Source organism: Lepisosteus oculatus, chromosome 10, assembly GCF_040954835.1.
Source record: "Lepisosteus oculatus isolate fLepOcu1 chromosome 10, fLepOcu1.hap2, whole genome shotgun sequence".
In the NCBI taxonomy this organism is placed as follows: domain Eukaryota; kingdom Metazoa; phylum Chordata; class Actinopteri; order Semionotiformes; family Lepisosteidae; genus Lepisosteus; species Lepisosteus oculatus.
In genome coordinates, this window is record NC_090705.1 from 21,737,125 (window position 1) to 21,760,061 (window position 22,937).

The following is a 22,937-nucleotide window of genomic DNA, read 5'->3' on the forward strand; positions in this document are numbered from 1 at the left end:
AAAGAATAGTGAATATGAAATGGGAATAGTGGAATAATGGTTCTGTTTAAGAGTGTGAAGCAATCTTCCTCTATAAATTCTACTACCACCATGTGTACTTTATTGTTCCTTGTGAATCCTTAGCTGGCCTTGCTTTTTCATGAGGTCATAACTAAAAGTACCACTTAGTCAAACCAGAAGCTTAATTGTTCAGATATCAACCATTGCTCCTATGTTATAGCTACATAAAATATCCCTTTGAACATTTAAAGAGGAAAGAGAAATGGTTAGTATATTAAATTTTGTTGAACAATAATTTCAGTAGATCCTTCTGATTCTGACTATATTGAAAATCACTATTAAAGGAACAGTAATAGTACTATTTTTAATATATAATAATACTACTTTTTGTAAGCTTTACTTTTATAATAATTGAGAATATTCTTTCATTGCTGCTGTCTGAGTTATCTATGGGGTGCTGGTTCTCAGAAAAAGAGAAGGGTATTTTAAACATCAAGCATATGATGGACATGTCATCACGGTAATGGATTTAATATTAAAAATGCATAAAGCAGGGGTGTTATGTGCATAGAGTTTGTATGAGCGCATTAGTTTCCTCCAGTTGCCAGTTGAGTGGTGTCCTGTACATGGTGTGTTCTACCTTGTGCCTGTTTCTGGTTGGGATAGGGTTAAGCAATCCTATATTGGATACAGTGATTAGAAAATGGGTGGCTGGATGAATAAACCAATTATAAAAGCTTGAAGATGTCAACAAAGCTGGAGATAAAACAGATATGGAAAACAAATAAAATGTCACGATTATAGTTCCCCCTCCTTAAGGGTGCTCCAGCCCTTTCACTTGAGACTTTATTCTGTGCACCTGTTTCCTATTCCCAGCCCACCTTAAAAGCCAGGCGCTGACGCTCATCCGGGCTCTGCACCTGATTTCCGTATCGTGCGAGTCCGGGACCTGGAAGCGCCTGGTCCCGTTAAGGTTTTAACCTCTGTTCCCGTTCCTGTTCCCTGTCCGCCGGTTCCGACCTGGCCTTCGTGGTTTTAGGATACTCTAAGGATACTCTAAGGATTACTCTTTGGGATTGTTCGCCTCGGCCACACCTCCCCCGTGCACCAGCGCACCTTGGACACGCCCCCCTGTCTTCAGACCCGTATTCCTGCATGACGTTTCCCCAGTGTTTCCCCACTTCGTCGGATTGTGTCGTCCGCATAAGGTCCGGAAAGAACTGTTTGTTACATAAAATACTGAAATATTGCCTCGAACAAAATGTGTTGAAAAATGCCCTGTTATTTTGACTCAAATTTTTTAGCCTAATTTTCAATTAGACACTAATTAAGACAACAAAAACAATTATTATTAGCCAAAAGACTAGTTCCGTGAAGAAAATAATGATAAAGACGAAATGACTAAATGTCAAAGACAAATGGATTTTAGCCCCCTCTGTTTGTACTGTGTGCACATCATACCTTGATTTCTCTACATTATATTTAATTGGCTACATGTTTGGCCAGTCCTGAATAATGTCTAGAGCATTTGCATTCTCTTCCCATGTTTTGACCCCACAAACTATGTAAGTCGGTTAACTGTGCCAGTGGAGACAGTAGATATTTCTTACTTTTGATTGTTGTTGTATACACTCTTATGTGTATAGTATGTACACATAAGATGTACAATATGTATATCATTGCTGGTTCCATTTTAGTGTATATTTATCAATGTCATGGTTTAATTACAACTTCTTTTAAATGAAATACATATACAGTGCCTTGCGGAAGTATTCGGCCCCCTTGAACTTTTCAACCTTTTGCCACATTTCAGGCTTCAAACATAAAGATATAAATTTTTTATTTTATGTGAAGAATCACCAACAAGTGGGACACAATTGTGAAGTGGAACGAAATCTATTGGATTTTTGAAACTTTTTTAACTAATAAAAAAATGAAATGTGGGGCGTGCAAAATTATTCGGCCCCCTTGCGTTAATACTTTGTAGAGCCACCTTTTGCTGCGATTACAGCTGCAAGTCGCTTGGGGTATGTCTCTATCAGTTTTGCACATCGAGAGACTGAAATTCTTGCCCATTCTTCCTTGCAAAACAGCTCGAGCTCAGTGAGGTTGGATGGAGAGCGTTTGTGAACAGCAGTTTTCAGCTCTTTCCACAGATTCTCGATTGGATTCAGGTCTGGACTTTGACTTGGCCATTCAAACACCTGGATACGTTTATTTGTGAACCATTCCTTTGTAGATTTTGCTGTATGTTTGGGATCATTGTCTTGTTGGAAGATAAATCTCCGTCCCAGTTTCAGGTCTTTTGCAGACTCCAACAGGTTTTCATCCAGAATGGTCCTGTATTTGGCTGCATCCATCTTCCCCTCAATTTTAACCATCTTCCCTGTCCCTGCTGAAGAAAAGCAGGCCCAAACCATGATGCTGCCACCACCATGTTTGACAGTGGGGATGGTGTGTTGAGGGTGATGAGCTGTGTTGCTTTTACGCCAAACATATCGTTTTGCATTGTGGCCAAAAAGTTCGGTTTTGGTTTCATCTGACCAGAGCACCTTCTTCCACATGTTTGGGGTGTCTCCCAGGTGGCTTGTGGCAAACTTTAGACGAGACTGTTTATGGATATCTTTGAGAAATGGCTTTCTTCTTGCCACTCTTCCATAAAGGCCAGATTTGTGCAGTGTAAGACTGATTGTTGTCCTATGGACAGACTCTCCCACCTCAGCTGTAGTTCTCTGCAGTTCATCCAGAGTGATCATGGGCCTCTTGGCTGCATCTCTGATCAGTCTTCTCCTTGTCTGAGCTGAAAGTTTAGAGGGACGGCCAGGTCTTGGTAGATTTGCAGTGGTCTGATACTCCTTCCATTTCAAGATGATCGCTTGCACAGTGCTCCTTGGGATGTTTGAAGCTTGGGAAATCTTTTTGTATCCAAATCCGGCTTTAAACTTCTCCACAACAGTATTACGGACCTGCCTGGTGTGTTCCTTGGTCTTCATGATGCTCTCTGCGCTTTCAACAGAACCTTGAGACTATCACAGAGCAGGTGCATTTATACAGAGACTTGATTACACACAGGTGGATTCTATTTATCACCATCAGTCATTTAGGACAACATTGGATCATTCAGAGATCCTCGCTGAACTTCTGGAGTGAGTTTGCTGCACTGAAAGTAAAGGGGCCGAATAATTTTGCACGCCCCACTTTTCATTTTTTTATTAGTTAAAAAAGTTTCAAAAATCCAATAGATTTCGTTCCACTTCACAATTGTGTCCCACTTGTTGGTGATTCTTCACATAAAAAAAAAAATTTATATCTTTATGTTTGAAGCCTGAAATGTGGCAAAAGGTTGAAAAGTTCAAGGGGGCCGAATACTTTCGCAAGGCACTGTAATTGTAAATAAAAGGCAATCATAGAAAATGTTATTATTAACATCAGTGTACGTGTAGCACATATCCTCAGATCTCCATAATACTCCACTTCCTATCCCCAGGACCATTAACCACAACTTTTCCATCCTACAGGATGATCCCTTCATTGGGGCCCTATTTTCTGATCGCCCTATAATCTCATATCGCCAACCACCTAATCTGAGTAACCTCCTTGTTCACAGCTCCCTTGACCGCCCTCAACAACCATCCACACCAGAATGGAACTCTGTATCCCTTGCAACAGAGCTCACTGTATCACCTGCAAGTACACATCCACCACCACACTCATTCAAGGCCCCTCAGGACAATTCCGGATCACCCAGACAGCATCTTGTACCTCCAGCAACCTTATTTACTGTTTATCTTGCAGGAAATGCCCAGCCATCTACATTGGAGAAACAGGAAGGAGACTCGGAGACCGCTTCAGAGAACACGTCAGGCTGTGAAAATTACAGATCTCTCCAAGCCCATTGTTTCTCATTTCACCTCTGACGGCCACGACCACTCTAATCTCTCCGTCTGTGTTCTCAAAGACGGTTTTCCAAACTCATACATCAGAAAGACTTCCGAAACCAAAATTATTCTGCAGCTAGGATCACACATTCTCCCTTCTCTTAACGACAGACTACTGTTCTTTTAAATTTTCTCCATTCATTGGAAATTTCATTTCACACCTCTCTGCACCCATTCTGACTTCACACCTCTTGATTGGCCTCTCTTTCTGTCCCCTGCTCCCGCCTCTCACTCCTCCTCCCTCCCAACCTTTGTTCTCCCGCTACTTTACCTTTGCCTACTGCCCTGTCTCTCTCACACCTGAAGAAGGCTCCACGGCCGAAACGTTGTGTTCTCTTTCTTCTTTTTTTTAGCATGGAATAAACCTATTACTTGTTCCTTTGCATATTAATTTGGTTATAGTCGGTGGGGTTTAAAATGCAAATTTCCGCAAGGATTTTATAAATGGAGTTTATAGTTTCAAAAGGGTGTGCACTTTAGTGGTTGGATGTTGTAGGAAACATCCCAAAAATAGTTGGAAAAATGTTGAAGTAAAGCTACCTGCACCAAGTATTTGGCCTTGGTGAAGATTTAGGTATGCAGATCCCTGACTGGGCTCTAACTAACGGTAGGGTCTGTCACAGACTCTTGACATGTTTTAAGTCTCCTTATACACAGTATTTTATTCTTTTTGCTTTTCAATACATTGAGACTCATTATTAAAATAGTTCCAATACTCATCTGTTGCATTTAAATACTTCTAAGTATAGAACTAATTTCATGTGGAACTTTATCTGATGTTCTGTAGGAATTTTAATGTGTCATTTAACAAGCTTTTGTAGTGTTCATTTTTTGTTGTTTGCTACTTAAAACTATTTATTTATAGCCACTAGGTGATCAGAATGTAAATCATCTGCAGCATAAAACTCACTCAAATTGATTGCATCTGGCTCACAAGATGCAAATTCTTTCAACATTCCTTAAGATGCTCCTGCAGTATGCTATACACTGTGCACACATCCCTGCCTCTATATACTGTATATATATTTTTTAGTCTTTGCCTTGCTTCAGTTGCTGTACGATGCTGTTGAGGCTTACAGGGTTCCATAAATATTATGATTACAAACCCATTCTTATCCACTGCTGTTTGCAGGAGTGTGATTGATGAAGAAAGATTCCAAGGTGCTGCGCTCGGAGACTGTTGTTATGATTGGAGGGCTGTGGTTCTCCCTGCAGAGTGCTTTCTATAAACCTGCATGCAGTTAATTTGAAAAAACAAAATGTGCAGTATATCTCACAGGAGGGCTCATGATAAAACACTAACGAATCAGGTATTAGACCAGTCTGCAGTTTTCAAACAAACGTGGGAATACATATTTGAAGAGAGTGGCACATTCTCAAACAATAATGTTTGACCTTTAAATAGCAATGTCATTCAGACAATGTCTAGCGCTGATCTGTCAGCCAAGGTAATGAATTCCATTACCTTGGACCTTTTGTATTTCCCACATTAAAAATGACTGCATGTTTAATTTTCTAATAATACAAAAGAAATATATATATTTCTTCCATCTATATAGTGTTAGATTATACATACTATAAACTCATATGTTATGTGCTGGTTCTGTAATTCTGTTTTAATTTCAAGCCACGCCACATTACTTACAACATCTAAGAAAAATAGTAAGAGAAATTAATCATCCCAAAAGAATTAGTGCTATTACAGTATGTTCCAATTCTGTGGTAGGAAACTATAAAGGTTATTCTAATAATATAGAATGTACCTCTACTTTCTCTTTCAAGGTGGTGGCACAGGAGTCAGGAGTAATGTCCTCACACAGGCTGGCAGTTAAAAACCCACTACCATCTGTAGTCCTCTGGTCCTGTGAATACTTCTGAAACCCCCCTATGGGCTTTTCTATTTTTTATACAAGACCAATAAGCCTGATTTAATAGGGGTTTTAAATTTGCTTTTATTTTAAACTCTGTTGTTGTTTCATTGTTTAAGGTATAAGTATTTGTTTTAAGGGTATAATAAAAGTGTAGAGGCAGGAAGGGGAGGTCAGAGATACAGAAATCTGTTAGCTAAATGTGTTAAGCCATTAAGTTAAAAGTTTGTTTATTGTGAGTTAAGTGTAGTGTAATTGTTATGTTAGAGATTATTATGTTATGTCATGTAGTTCATGTATGTTTTTTAAATGGACACTATACAGTAAGGTGTAAGAGGCTGGCAGTTAGATCCTCACTACCAGCTGTAGTACTCCTGTCCCTTGAATAGCTGTGAAAACCCTCCAATGTTTTTTTTTCCAGAATATAAAAGTAAGGGATCCCATGTAAATTCCTTCTTGTGTGCCAGTGACAACAGACCACCAACTGTGAAGCCACCAGCACTGGGAGGGACCTGCAGGACATCACAATGGCCAGGCAGTATAGGGACTCAAGACTTAGATGCCTTCAGGAAGTACCCAGTGGGTTTTATAGGGATTGTAGTTCCTAAACTAACGCACTGCCTGTGAGTTCTATACTGATTCTATATTTGGCTCCAACAATTGATGTTAATCTGAGCGTCCTAGCAGGCAAACTGAACTAGTATCTTAAGCCTTCTATGTGGAAATTTTAAGACAGTATTACAATTTCATCAATTTCATGGAGCACAATGGATATCATGATTCATATAATTATCTATCCATCCATTTTTTATCTTTTTATGCATTACAGGGTCACAGGGGAGCCACAGCTTATTCCGGCAAGCAACAGGTGCATTGCAGGATCACACAAGGCTTGATTCTTTGCTCTATGGGCTCCCTAACACTCTTCTCTGTACATTGCAATATGTCCAAAACTCTGCAGCTCTCACTAAACCCTGAAGCATATTACTCCAACTCTCAGCTCTCTTCATCGGTTGCCTATAAAGTCTCATATTCAATTTAAAATCTTGTTACTGACTTAAAAAGCTCTGAATAATCTGGCTCCAACTCTGTCAGGTACTGTATACACTCCTTCCCATAGGCTCAGTTCAGCTGAGGCTGGTTCTTTGCTCATTGTGTCTAGGACTAAATGTAGGACAGTTGGTGACCACGCTTCTTCTGTTGCTTCTGCATTTTCATGGAATGGCCCTGGAATCTTCAAGAGGCAGATTATTTGACTGTTTTTGAATCTAAACTTAAATGACACCTTCTTACTGGTGTCTTATGTTATTGTCTTACAGTATGACTTACAGTATATGTTCTTGTTTCATTTTATTTTTTATTGTGTTTTTTATCATTATGTACACCATCCTTGAGTATAAAGGGCACTTTATAAGTAAACGTTATTCTAACACCCTGGATGGGAGGCCAGTCCATCACAAGGCACAAACAGACAAACATACTGTACACATACAGTACTCACAACAGAGCCAATTTTCCTACCTATTATTAATTTGGACTGTGGGGAAAAAAAAAACAGGAACACCCAGAAGACACCCCCACAAACATGGAGAGAACATATACTGTAAACACCATGCAGATAGCACCCCAGAAATCTAACTCCAGCGCTGTGAGACAGCAATGATCACCACTGCCACTGTGGCATCCCAGGTCTAAACATCACTCCCCCAAAACAGATATCAAGAAATGCTTCTGACTCCCCAAAGTGGTTTTACTTTAACAAAATGTATATGCAATCTGTTTTAAGAGTCTATATTCTATATTATATTTAAATATAGAGTCTTACATTCAGTTCTATATTCACATAAGTAGTTCATCATTACACTGTTAATTCTGCACACTCTAATAAATCTAGTCAGCATTCCCTTTGTTTAGTTAGAATAGGGCGCATTGAGGATGCTGGGATTACAAGCTTAATTCACATATTCTGATTCTGCTGATTTATGATAGTCCAGTGATGGGTGTAATTGTCAGTGCAGGAAAAAAACATTTGCAATGAATGCCGTCTTTGAACTTCTCTTGTCAATGCCGTCTGCCATGTACTTGTATATGTAGTTAACTACGTGAACTGACTAGCAGTTACCTACGTATAATGTTTTAAAAAGATCCGTTAAAAAAAGGATCAGTGAATCTCTGTATGTTTTGACTCTCAGATGGATAGATTTGTACAGTTGAAACATTTCTAATTACAGATTTCATATTAAAAATACATAAAAATTTAAACTAAAGTACAAACACAAAACCTGTGACACAAAAACTTATCGCCTTCTAGCCTGATCTTATTAGACCTCAGAAGCTAAGCAAGCTAAGACCGAGTCATTAACAGAATGGGAGAACATTAAGGAAAAGAAGGTTGCTGCTTTAAGTGGGGTGGCACTCTTCCCTAGACCAGAACTTCCAAACCAATGTCCCAGATGTACAGTATGTACAGTAGGAGGTGTCACTGTCCAATGGAGCCTTTAAACTGAAGCTTAGACTTTTAGGCTATTAAAGGTCTCATGGCCATGTTCATAAGAGAGAGATGTTAATACTGTTGCCTGAGTCAAATTATGCTCTGAATTTACACAGTCTGGCTTCCCTAACATTCTTCCTTAATTCTATCACTAAAGCAGTTTTTAATTTCTCCACATAATGCACAGAGTTGTAGGTCAGAATGACTGCCTTGTATTACCCAGATTCAGCAATGGAGGAAGTGTGTCCTCTTTTACATGTTAAGTACTTTAGGTGCTACATAGAGACATATATCAGAAATGAATGTCAATTTACAGAATCATATCAGGTAAGGTCACTGATAACAAGTAACAGAGCACAATTCTAAATGCAAAACAAGCCAACTTTATCTCAATTGCTTCTTGCTGCTTGGAATTCAATTCTGCTATCCCATCTTTTAAATTTTTAATTTCTGTTATCATTATGGTATGGTAGCAAACTGAACATTTTTGCATATTCAAAATATTTTTTCCTTGGTTCACACCAATACAATCCTTGTATTTGTATGAGATTTTCATAATTATCAGATCTGGACTAGACTGTAGAATGATAGATAAAAGATGTTCACTTTTATCTACAGTACCATTCTAAAGCAAAATAAGAGTACAAGTGTATAACCTATGTTCACACTATGAACATCTTTCCGTGAATATATTTGCAGTACAGTGTGTGTGAAAGGAAGACAGAGAATACCTTAACATTTTCCTGTTGTTGAATGTGACTATTCTGTGATTTTGTCTAATGGACTTAATTATGTCTTGAAATTAAAATTTGACCAATGCTTGGAGAATCTTAAATGGAACCAGTGTCTGAAAGACGGAGTATTTTCCATAGTGGTGTTGCTTTAATCACAGGTTAATAAAACAGATCCTCCTCGTTTAAGAATGGGTCACTGCCTATTGACAGGCACTTTCAGATTGTGAAAAATTGTCACTGAGGTCTGTCTCAATGCTTAATTGCTGTTTAAAGTCTGACACTGGTGACTCTGGGATTTAAATGCAAGGAGGAAAATCTAATTAAATATGTACATTTCAACCTTTTTCTTTCTCATTTCCAATTATTTATTCAGCTTATAAAGAGTCTTTTAATGTGGGGATTTAACAATTTAATGCACATTTCAGAATGCCCTTTAAGCTGTCAACAATACAGATAGCTGACTTGCACAAGTGGGTGCCCTTTTGTGATATTGGTTGAACACATTCATCTAAGAGATCTGCCACCTTTCTATCTTGTTATGTGCTGTTGTATCAGTAGCACTGCTCATTATGGGGGTCTTGGTTCACTTGTAGCCTTTTAAATCCAATTAGTTCAGATGCTGAAGATGTCTTGAAGGGCACTTGCCTGAATCTGGCTTTGAGAAAGCTGGAAAGGTTAAGAAAATGACATCTCCTCAAGGGCATGCATGTTCAGGAACAAACAAAATGCTAAAGAAAACAATCAAGCTGAGTGTCCAATGAGGTATTTTATTTGTTATGGAACAAGAAAGGATCAGTAAATCAGGGAGATATGTTTCATAGCTGCTGTGCCTCTCAGTAGCATTTTGTTCATAACACTCTTCTCTGTTGCTTTGCTGTATCCTAAATCTGATTTTGTATGCCAAAACTTTCAATTCTCATAATGACAATATTTCCCTTCCTCTGTTCCTTCAATCATTTTGACTATTTGTGTAATTCTTAAATCATAGAAACCACACCACGTTTTTCATTTGTAAGCACAATGTTACATAAGCAATTTTTCGATATAGTTCAAGGTAGTAATCTCGAAAATAAATTAGCACTGTTATTTTGTGTTAATAAAATGTTATATCAATATTAATTTGATAATATAATTATTTGTGCAAAACATACAGTACTATTAAGCACTTGGATAACAATAATGAAATAATAAGTTATATTTTCAATCTGTTTTTATACATCTGCTATTAAAACATGCCAACAAGGTGAATTTCAGTGTCTACTCTTCAGTGACAAGCACTGCCCTCAGGAAGGTAACTTGTAAGTGAAGGGTTTGTTTTTCAGCATGATAATAATCCCAAACACAGCAGGACAAAATCTGATTTACATAAATCACAAAGAAGAACAGCAGGCTTTGACCTTAACCTAGCTGATGTGTAATGGGATGAGCTTGACAGGAAAGTGAAAAATAGTTTGGAGCAACTTTGAAAGCAACACATTATAACAACATTATGCTGACCCCATGTTACATCCTTTATTGTTAATATGGTAAAATGACATAAATGGCAGAACATAAGAATGACAAATGAAAGGCAGTTCAGCTCACCTAGGACATTTGGTTTTATGTAGCTCATTGATCCAAGGATCTAATGCAGACACTTTTTAAAAGAAGTCACGTTATCAGCTTCAGCAACATGGCTGGGTAACTTGTTCCTCACTCCCACCACCTTTGTGCAAAGAAGTGCCTACTGTTCACAGTTTGATATGTACTTCCCTGTAGTTTCCACTTGCATCCTCTGGTTTATGTCTCACTTCTTAAACCTTCCTCCTCTGGGGAGTCAACCACAAATGGTTTTCAGCAGGCTCAGTGCTGTGCTGATCTCTCCAATGCACTCCCAAATTTTTCTCTTTCTTTTATTTCGGCCTACACTGTTCTTCTCCAGCTGTTTTTTGGTCTTCCATGTTTCCTAGTCACCCATGGGTTCCAAGGAAAGGCTTTCCTGGTGGTGTAAGTTATTATTTTTTTTAACTGTGTGCCTGATCCAGCCTCGTTTTCTGCATTTTGTCTGTGTTTCAATTTGTTATTGCCCGAAATCTTCCATAGATGGTGTTGAAGTCTTGAAGTTTGCATGTGTTTCTTGTTGTCCTCCATGTCTCTGTACCATATATTAAAACTGACTTGACATTGAAGTTAAATAATCATATGCTCTGTTTGGAGTGCCATATTTGTCGTAGCATTAGAACAGCCGTAGAGATTACCCTTATCTTCGTTGATTAGTGATGAAAAATATTTCAAAGCTGCAGCATAGTGAAACAAGTGGCCTTTAAAGGTAAGCAAATGGACAATTACAGTACTGTAGGCCTGATTTTCTTCACAGGCACTGCAGCCTCTGCTCTTAAACCTTCAAAAGAAAGTTCTTCATGAGCATACAGAAGGACAAGGCTGATATACTCCTGCAACCATATAATTAAACAAGACTTCAGTTTGTGAAATTTCATAAAATGTTTAACACAAGCCAGATTAGAGTGAGCACTTAAATTAAATAAAATGGCTTTAAGATTAGTTACTCAGAGTTCAAAATATGAAGATCTGAAATAAGGGTATCTGTTATAACTAGATCAAGTATGTGACTTCTGCTGTGTCTTTGAGGATTTTGAGTACTTTCTTCAGGTTCCCTCATAATCTTCTCTGTTCTAGATTAAAAAGGATTAGTTTCAGCACATCAGTCTAGGACATTCTTCTAAATCGTAGAATACATTTTCTCTGGCATTATTCCAACACAGCAATATGCTTTCTATAAATTGGTTGCAATGCTGCAGGGCCTGATGGGATACCACCTCGCGTCCTGAGGACATGTGCAGCACAGGTGACCACAGTGCTTACAGACATCATTAACTCCTCCCTGTCACGATCCATGGTCCCCACCTGCTTTAAAACAACCACTATTGTTCCAACCCCCAAAAAGACAAAAGTGACATGCCTGAATGATTACCGCCCAGTAGCATTAACATCTGTGGTGATGAAATGCCTGGAGAAGCTGGTGTTGTCACACATCAACTCCTCCATCACAGAGTCCCTGGACCCCCTGCAGTTCGCCTACCAGAACAACAGATCAGTGGATGATGCTGTCTCCCTGGCTCTGCATACAGCCTTGGAACACCTGGACACTAAGAACTCATATGTGAGAATGCTGTTTGTGGACTACAGTTCAGCATTCAATTCCATCATACCCAGTCAACTGGTGACAAAGCTCAGGGGATTGGGTCTGTGCAACTCTGTCTGCAACTGGCTGCTGGCCTTTCTTATCGAGAGACCACAGGTGGTGCGGATAGGTAATAAAACATCAACACCACTCACCCTGAGCACTGGAACCCCACAAGGCTGCTGTCTGAGTCCAAGGTTGTACTCCCTATTTACTCACGACTGCACAGCAAGACACAGCAACAACCGCATCATTAAGTTTGCGGATGACACCACTATAATAGGACTGATCAGTGATGATGACGAGTCCACTTACAGGGATGAAGTTGTACAGGTGCTTAGGTGGCGTCATAGCAATAACCTCGACTTGAACATAAAGAAAACGAAAGAGCTAATAGTGGACTTTCGAAGACACAGGCCACACACTCACAGCCCACTCAGTATTGATGGAACGGAAGTGGAAACAGTCACCAGCTTTAGGTTTTTGGGAATTCACATCTCTAAAGACCTAACCTGGACTGTGAACACTGACTCTATCATGAAGAAGGCTCAGCAGCGCCTTTATTTCTTGAGGTGCCTCAAGCAATGGGGGATGCCAATACATGTGTTGGTGAACTTCTACCGCTGCACTATCGAGAGTGTCCTCACCAACAGGATCACCGTGTGGTATGGCAACACATCTTCGCGAGAAAGAAAGGCACTGCAGAGAATGGTCAATATGGCCCAGAAGATCATTGGCTGCGGTCTCACCGAGATTAAACAGCTCTATGAGGACCAATGCCGTGGTAGAATTCTGGCCATCGTTGTACCAGTACCGGTTACATATGGCAATAAAGTTCAAGTTCAAGTTCAATAAGTACTGTATACTCAATATTTTAAATGAGGCCTTACTATTGCATTAAATAATTAACACAACTCCATCATGATTTGAATAGTACATTTTTTACTTTTATACATTCTTTTTGTCATTTTATTTCTTTCCTACCTTGTCTAGAAGATGTAAGCAATGTTTCAAAATAAACACCTAAGTCTTTCTTTTTCACAAGTTGCCTCTTCTAGTGTTTCCCATTTTCTTTTTGTAGTTTATTTTAACAACACGCAAGCAAAATCCTGCATTTACTGTACATTAAATGTCATCTAAATGCGTTTGCCCCATCTAGAATGCTATCTAAATATTTCTGAATTTCTCTTGCCAGTTCTACATTTTTTGTTAATCCACCTCCCTTGTCATCATCTGTGAAGCTGAATAGTTTGCTAACTACTGTAAATCAGAATGTAAATCATTGCCATAAGTTAGGAAGATTATTGGTCCCAATATACTGTAGATCCATGCAGTACTCCAGTAAATATACAGTATTTACCTAAACTGAGACTTTTTTTGTATAATTTAAGTACATTTAGTATAATTTTAGTAATATGCATTTAGCAATTATCTATGCTTTCTGATTATGTCTATTAATAAATTCTAAATCTATGTGCTTCTATTACTTTAAATGCATACTACCTGCAATTTGAGCATTTTTATGAGAAAACAAGAATCCCCATAATTGTTACTCTTATCATGTGAACATTATGTTTTTAGAATGTTACTAAAAGCAGTTTTTACACAAATATATATGTCAACATATACATTTATAATATTGCTGTTTTGTTTTTCATTTCAACTGTCAGTTCCAATCACTCATAAATGGTTAACATTAAAAGTATTACAGTACATTTAGAGCTAATAAAATCTATTTGTACTAATGAGGTATGAAGAGAAATAGAAACTGCAAAAGGTGATTGTAATATATATTTTTGATAGATTCATGACATAATATACCACCTTTTGACTCATTATCTAGGCCCCTGTGGTCACGGATGATTGTGTTCCAAGACAATAAGACACAAGGTAACAAAGAAGACCAGTGTGAAGTACACTCTCTGGCAGATTGAGCAGGAATTGTCCTGAGAGATAGTAGGGTGTGTGCTGAACAATCGAGTCATAGTGAGTAATCTTTGTTGATATTTCTTTGCTTCTCCTTCTGACATCTTTGGGTCTCTAAGTATCAAGTGCTTTGTGAGATATTCATCCTCCATCTGGTTGGATCAAAGGTTATAATATAATTCCTAGAAGATGATGTTGGTGTTACATGTATTCACGTTTTCCATACCTTGTGTATTTGTTCTGTTTGAAACAAAGTTTGCAGACTATGAGTAAGTTGAATAGCACCTGTACTTCAACACATATAACTCTTTGTTGTTAATTTATACTCATACACATACTGTATAAAGGGGTTATATCTACAATTATAGAACATAACTATACAGTATATACTGTAGCTGTAATTTCACACTTCATCTATTAAAAACCATATGAGAAATATCTCCATGACTTCATTGTTTTCTTTACTTGCATTAACTGAATATTAAAAAAGGATTATGTGGAAAATAATCAGTCATTATTTCCATGATAAAGCATACAGTATATCATTAACTTAGTTCTCTCACTCAATCTCTTTGCTTTATCTCTCATTATCTTCTCTTAGGGAAAGCTGTTTATTTAGTGGCAGTGTTAAAAAGTCAGAGAAATTAAAAAAAATACTCTAGGTCAAAACCTGTCTCCAACTTTTGGATGCATAAAATAATTTTCTGGATGAATAAAAGCTTTAATTAGTGTGGAGATAAAAAAAAGAGAAAAAAAAAGAGATTTTTTTCACTCAAATACTTTTCAAATATTTTGATATGCAAATTTAAAAAATGAAGACATTTTTGCTAACAGGTAAATTAGCTAAAAGTGATTCTAAGTGCCTACTTCTGTAAAATATGCAGCTGTATTCATGGGTACCAATGTAAGTTGCGTCAAATAAATTCCTTAAAATCACATAACAACAGCATGCTACCCAATAAAATATATTTTAAAATATGGGACACAGTATCCATGAATTTCAGTATAAATTTTCCTGGCTTTACAAGAATCATGTTCAGTCAGCAGAAAAAGCTACTTTTAAGTTACATTTTTCTATTGCCATTGTTACATATTTTTCAATATATTTGTCTTACATGTACATAGAGGCTTCTTATTGGCCTTTCTTTTTTCACAAAGATAGATAGATATATACTGTATATATTTTTTTTCATGCTTGTAATTGTAATTGAATTGTAAAATATCATGTTTTGCAAAAATACATGTAGTTGAGTCCTCTCAATTTGTGTTTTGAAATCTAATGATTTATCTATCTTATCTATTGAAATGTACAGTGCCACCTTTTAACATGCCTTTGTGAATTTTAAAATGGCATTCAATTTTGAAAAAAAAAATATTGGAGACCACTTGTTATAAATATAATAGTAGTGCTTTTCTACCATGTACTTGGATAGTGCAACTGAACTTTTAAACAAAATGAAATGATAAATTTAAAATAAATTAAATTATAATAGTGAAAGTTAAATAAACAACATTAATTGCAATTATATGATTGTTGCTTCATCAACTAAGATACCCTGTTATTGACATGACTAATGGTTGTGTTTTAAAAAGCTGAAGATTCAGCATTACTTATGAAGCGTACATGAAATACATGAAAGTTTTGCAGGAATTTAGATATTACCAGCAGACATTTCGATTTGCAGTCCAAAATTTTGAAGGGTCAAGAGTCAATGGTACACTTCATTACATTAATGGTTTCATTACACATTGATGTGAATGTATCAAGTGCCACATATGCTAAAAGCTGTGCTGAAATGAATAATTCTATTTGCCTTTGCAAAATTAAGTATTCATCATTGGGTGTACAACATAAGTTAGATTAGGTGAAATGACGTTTTCACACCTACTTATTAATACAAAGAATAACGGCATGTAAGTGGATGAAAAACTCAGTGGCCCTTTACTTTTCCCATGATTTGTTTGTGAGATGAAACTCAAATTTCCAAATGATCCAGTAAGTTCTATTTCAATTTCTATCATCAAGTATGTAAGCAAAATGGCATCATTATAAACTTATTTGCATACATATGTGTGTCACGCCCGACATCCCTCCCTAGAGGGCGCTCCACTGCTCTCATTATTGTTCGTGTCATTTAGCTCTCCAGGTGTACCCTTTTAGTGTTATTATTTAAAGACCAGCTCCTCCAGTCCTCGGGGCTCATCATTAGGGTAAGTTGTCGCGATGCCCGCCTAGCACCAGGAAACCCTACGTCCGTCTCCTGAGGGCATAGGCCTCATCCCCGACACCTCCCGTTTCCTGAGCCCGGGGTCTGGAGGATCTCGCCTCGTCACCCTTGGACCTCCATGTTTCGCTTGTCTGTGTGCTCCCCCCTCCCGGGGATTTTAACTTTGTCGCGTTCCAGGATGGATTTCCAGTTTATGGACTTTCGGACCGTGCTTTGACCTGCCCTTGGACCAGTTTGGATTTGGATGCCGTTTTGTCTTCCCCGTACACTGTCTCATGGATGGTCACTATTATTTTGTGCACTATTAAACCCCTGTGTGTTCCTTTTTACCACGCCTCCTGTTTTCTCCAGCTCTTACCGCATCGCATAGGGTCTTCTACAAGATCTGACACGGATTCCAGTCCGTTTCCGTTACAATGTGTAATGGATACAATCAAACCTTTTAATATTTAAATACTATATGTACATTTATGACAACTATAAATGAAATACAGACCTTTTTGGCACAACAGCTGGTTGTAAAAGGACAGCGAAGCTTGTTGTCCGCTTGCTCTGGCAGGACACAAAGGTTGTTTTCTTTGTCCTTTAGCCTATGTGATCGGTCAAGGCAAGGTGTATGATCTCTCCCAAGGACGGCATTACAAACTCTTATGTAAAAGCTGGTTCCAGATAATCACAACTCTGTGTTAAGAAGCAATTCTTATTAGCTGTTGTACATGGGATCTCTTTTAGTTTCTGTTTGTGACTCCATGTTTTTGTTTCACTAATGAGTATAAACAAATTGACCTTAAATAAACATATTTTATCTAATAGGATCAGATTTGCCCATTGACTGAAGACATTTAATTTATTTAACCTCTCTGCATACTTTATGACAATCCTCTGCGATAAGGAATCATTTTTGTTGCTCTTCCCTGATTTTTTTCTAAAACCATAATGTTCTTTGTGTTATAGTGACCAAATCTTAATATTTAAATAATATAATCACACAATGATCTAAACTATAATAATATAACCAAAACTATAACTTCCCTCATTTTAAATACCACACTTATTTTGGGGTGGTTTTAATAAGAACATAGTAGACTCTACATAAACATCCAGGGTAGCTGAGAATCATTCATGTTATACAGTATGTATAAGTATTGGCATATACAGATGCAGCCATTCAAAATGGGTGGGGTATTTCGCGGCATACCCCGGTGGGCGTGTCACGGTATCACGAGGTATCACGCAGTATCACGCGGTTAATCGCGTCATTTGACGTCATGCCGGAAACTATCCGGCGTCACCTTGTAAACCCGCCAGGGGGAGCTTAACCTCTCATGTACAGCATTTGAACTTTTAATTTTGAACTGTGTATTACAGCATGTTAATCATCAGTCATTAAAATGTTGGTATATTTTATGAAAGCAAGATTGCTCAGTTGGACAAAAGTACACAACCTACCTTTATCAGAAATATTTATGCATCAAAGCCTTTACTGAAGATATTACTAATAGTATTAATAATGGATGACTTTGGACAAGCTGTATACTCAAAGTATAATTTCTTTAGCACATTTGTACAAGCACTTGGAATCTGTCCAAGCCATACTTTGTCAGGCATTTTGTTTTACTTCAACGGGCATAAAAACTTCCTTGCTTTTAACAGGGCGTTTCATAATTTCTAACTACGAAAATGATTTAAAATGCGACACCTATCATTCAACTAGAGCTTAAAATATCACAAGGATCCTCAAGAGCACAGCAAAGAGTGTATTAAAAGACACTTGTATTTATCAACGCTTTCTTTTCTATATACCAGATTTTATGGACCCACTTCAGAGGGGTGTCAGCCAGTCAGATTCCAGGAATCGGTACTTTAAAGGAAAAATACACACCGGTATTCCATTTCTCCGTAACGATTTTAAGCATCGAAGTATTAAACTAGCATGTGAAATAGCGTGTGAAAAAGCTGTAGTTTTAAGCTTTTCTGCTAATATAATATGGAATCGCGTATCATATAACGATATGATTAAATTCGTGTACAGGGCTGTGTAAGGCTGTTTCGCCTCACTCTTCATGCGACTTCCCTTGTAGCCTACTGGTCTATGTGCCCAATTACCAACTCATGGGTTGTGTGTTCAAATCCAGCTGGTGCTGGACTTTTCTTTTAACAAACATTTCTTCGAAAAAATACAATAGCAATATTATGGACAATCAATTGACTTTTATATTTCAAAATATCACAACATGATCGATTCTAAGTCATTTTTGATAGCATTGAATAGTCCCCTTCTTCCCTTCTGACAACGGTCCCTGCGTCCGCTTCCTGCTTCTATTGTGTGTGTGTGTAATAGAGTAAATTATTATAGAGAAATGGAGGCTGGACAGTATGCATTACAATATAAACATTTATATTGATTTAAATCGTGTTTTGATTTAAATCGCAAACGCATGTTTAATTATATGTGTTTCTTTAATCATAATCAGGCTAATGCAACATAAATTGATACAGTATCTTTGTCTTCTAAGTATCTTAATAAACTTTCAGCATAGCTTTCTACCTGTTTAGATTTATATTTCTTGGGATTTTGGGATCAAACGTGGAAGGATTAGATTGTAATCGTTTTTATTTTTCAAATACGTTTTAGAAAAGTGTAATCTATACCTGCCCAGACTGTACGCCTTCCCATACCCCGCCTTTCATTCCTGTCCTGCTCTTCCCCGCGCACCCCAGCCGGGCGCTCTTCGGCCTCTGCCCGGGACAAATGTATATTTTGATATTTACACCCGGCGCGGCACCGAGGGAGAGTCTGCATTTATAACTTAGATTTAAAATTAGTCAAGCAATATGAAGCATATCCTTCTACTTTTAAGTCCCTTAAATACATTGAGCACAGCTTTCTCACCACTTAAGATTACTTTTTGAAACCATTCTTACACAAAGCAGAAACTTTCTGATGACATACAGTACAAGTGGAAAGATTATAGATTTTAATCGTCTTTAATTTTTTTTACGTTATACGTTTTAGGAACGTTTCATCTAAACAAACACCACAAAACTATTCTCGATTGTATTTCTGAAGGTTATGTTACACCTACAGTAGTTCAGTGCTTTAAATACATCGAATTAAGAAAGTTAGGTGTAGCACTTTAGGTCTTTTTTTCTGAACCAGGGAAAATCTGATCATGTTTCTCTATAACAATAATAAAAAACTTTATTTTACATATCACCTTTAAAAGTGGCATTTCAAAGCAATACAGTAGATGGAAAAACAGTTAAAGAATTAACATTAGAGGCTTGCCACACTCGGACTGTTAAACCAACGCATTAGCACGTCAAAGCCCATTGAGGACCCGGGCACAATAGTTGTTTTGTCCCTTGATTTACTGATCTGTATTAATTATGGAAATCAAGTTTCCGCTCTTTGCAGACAACCTGGTCCCACTGTCGCCCACAGAACAGAGGCTGTGCCAGAACCTGGCACTGCTGGAGCAGCACTGTCAGACCTGGGTGCCGACAGTCAATCTGGACAAGACCAGAGTTATGGTTAAAAAGCCAGACCTCAGGGAAACAGGTACAAATTCACACTTAACAACACATTAACACCTAACAACAGGAGCAGGGACGAATTAGGCCAGTACCCACTATTGTTAAACATACAGAAAAGAATATTAAAGTATTGAATATTAGTATTGGCTTTAGTATTAGCCATACAGAACATTAAAGTGCCCCTTTTCCATTCAGCGGGTGCCTGAGCCGCTGTGTCCTATCTTCTGACAGTCGCTGTTGTTAATGTCTGTAGAGTGTATCTTATTTTTAGTACTATATTTTTGTATTATATTCCCTATTAATCAAACTCTAAGAGTATGTATCTGCTTGTCCCCTCCTCCCGCCCCTCTCTGTGTACAGTAGAGCCTCCTGTCCAGCCAGCACATGTCCACAGACATTCACAACAGTGACATATCATAAAACGTTTGTACATATAGTTAAATTATTAATTGTTTTTCCAAGAAGTTAAAAAAAACACTTGAATTACTTATCCAGTCTCTTGAAATAAAGTTATTTTTCAAGCAATGCAACAAATGTCGGGGAAGTGTGTTTTTTTTAATCCAACATTGACAGACACATCTTAAATCTTGTCAGTCAGATTTAATCCCCGGCGGAACACATTCCATAAGAATCAGCACTTTTACAGTATATATCGCCTTTAAAGGTGGCTTCTCAAAACGCTTTACAGGATAAAAACAACAAGAACAGCAACAACAACAATATTGTATTTCATTGCACTTTGAAAACCAAGTAATAACTTAACTATATGTGCAAATGTTTCATATGTTGCTGTTGTGAATGCCTGTGGAGTGTATCTTATTTGCCCTGCGTCCTGGTTATCTCGCTCGCCCTCCCCTCTCTCTCCCTCAATTCAATTCAATTCAAGGTGTTTTATTAGCATGACAGATGGGTACAATCAGTGTTGGGTATTTACTTTGCTTTGAGATTCCACTTTTAAAGGTGATATATAAAATTTTAACTAAAATAAATTGATATCTTTGTCTTCTAAGTATCTTAATAAACTTTCAGCATAGCTTTCTCCCCGTTAAGATTTGTTTTCCTTAACTAGTATACTTTAGATCTCTTTTTCTGAACCGGGGAAAATCTGATCATGTTTCTCTATAACAATAAAAAAACATTATTTTACATATCACTTTTATGTGATATCACCTTAAGGATGCGCAAAGAAATTTAAAATAGTCTTCTTTAGGTGTGAGGGTAGGAGTGGATCGCAGCAGGCATAATCGGCAAATTAGGAAAACAAAGAACTGGACAGGCGAGACGTTTATCCAGAGAGCGAGTGATCAGAAAAAGGAACAGCTGTTACACCCAGGTTTTACGCTCTCTCTGTTGAATGAATGAAAGCATTTTATTAAAAACGGGTTTGCGTTTGTCTGGGTATTTACTTTGTAACCTGTGGTTTACATCTACTGTATTGTTTTGAGATGCCACTTTTAAAGGTGATATGTAAAATAAAGTTTTTTATTATTGTTATAGAGAAACATGATCAGATATTCCCTGGTTCAGAAAAAAGACGATTAAAATCTGTAATCTTTGCACTTGTATGTCATCGGAAAATACAATCAGTTTCTGCTTTGTGTAAGGATGGTGTCAAAAAGCAATCTAAGTGGTGAGAAAGCTGTGCTCCTCAAAGAGCTTTACAGGATAAAAACAATAACAACAATAGTGGCTGGGCAAACCATTTTTTTTTTATAGAAATACAAAATGAGATACTGTATAATGATGTGCATGAACAAAGTTATACTGCAATTTTCCTTAGATCCACGATTAAAAAAAATTTAACACATTCCATAAGAATCAGCGCTTTACTTCGCGCTTTACAACCCTTACTTCGTGTGACTGGAAAATAATTCGTGATCGCTCTTTTCCTCTAGTCTAACAGTCTGTCCACAAACAAAACATTCCTGTTAGACAAGAGGAATTGAAAAAAACAATTTTGTCAATGAAAACCGGTGTGTGTGTCTCTCTGCTGGATGTCTCTCTCACTCTCTGCTGAATGAATAAAAGTATTTTATTAAAAACGCGTTTGCGTTTGTCTGGTATTTACTTTGATCCCTTTTAACTGTTTTTTGTTCTACTGTATTGCTTTAAGATGCCACTTTTAAAGGTGATATGTAAAATAAAGTTTTTTATTATTGTTATAGAGAAACATGATCAGATTTTCCCTGGTTCAGAAAAAAAGACCTAAAGTGCTACACCTAACTTTCTTAATTCGATGTATTTAAAGCACTGAACTACTGTAGGTGTAACATAACATTCAGAAATACAATCGAGAATAGTTTTGTGGTGTTTGTTTAGATGAAACGTTCCTAAAACGTATAACGTAAAAAAAATTAAAGACGATTAAAATCTGTAATCTTTCCACTTGTACTGTATGTCATCGGAAAGTTTCTGCTTTGTGTAAGAATGGTTTCAAAAAGTAATCTTAAGTGGTGAGAAAGCTGTGCTCAATGTATTTAAGGGACTTAAAAGTAAAAGGAGATGCTTCATATTGCTTGACTAATTTTAAAAACTAAGTTATAAATGCAGACGCTCCCTTGGTGCAACGCTGGGTGTAAATATCAAAATATACATTCGTCCCGGGCAGAGGCCGAAGAGCGCCCAGCTGGGGTGCGCGGGGAAGAGCAGGACACTAGTGAAAGGCAGGGTTTAGGAAGGCGTACAGTCTGGGCAAGTTTAGATTACACTTTTCTAAAATGTATTTGAAAAATAAAAACGATTACAATCTAATCCTTCCACGTTTGATCCCAAAATCCCAAGAAATATAAATCTAAACGGGTAGAAAGCTATGCTGAACGTTTATTAAGTTACTTAGAAGACAAAGAAACTGTATCAATTTATGTTGCATTAGCCTGCTTATGATTAAAAAGACACATATAAATAAACACGCGTTTGCGATTTAAATCAAAACACGATTTAAATCAATATAAATGTTTATATTGTAATGCATACTGTCCAGCCTCCATTTCTCTATAAAAAATTACTCTATTACACACACACAGAATAGAAGCAG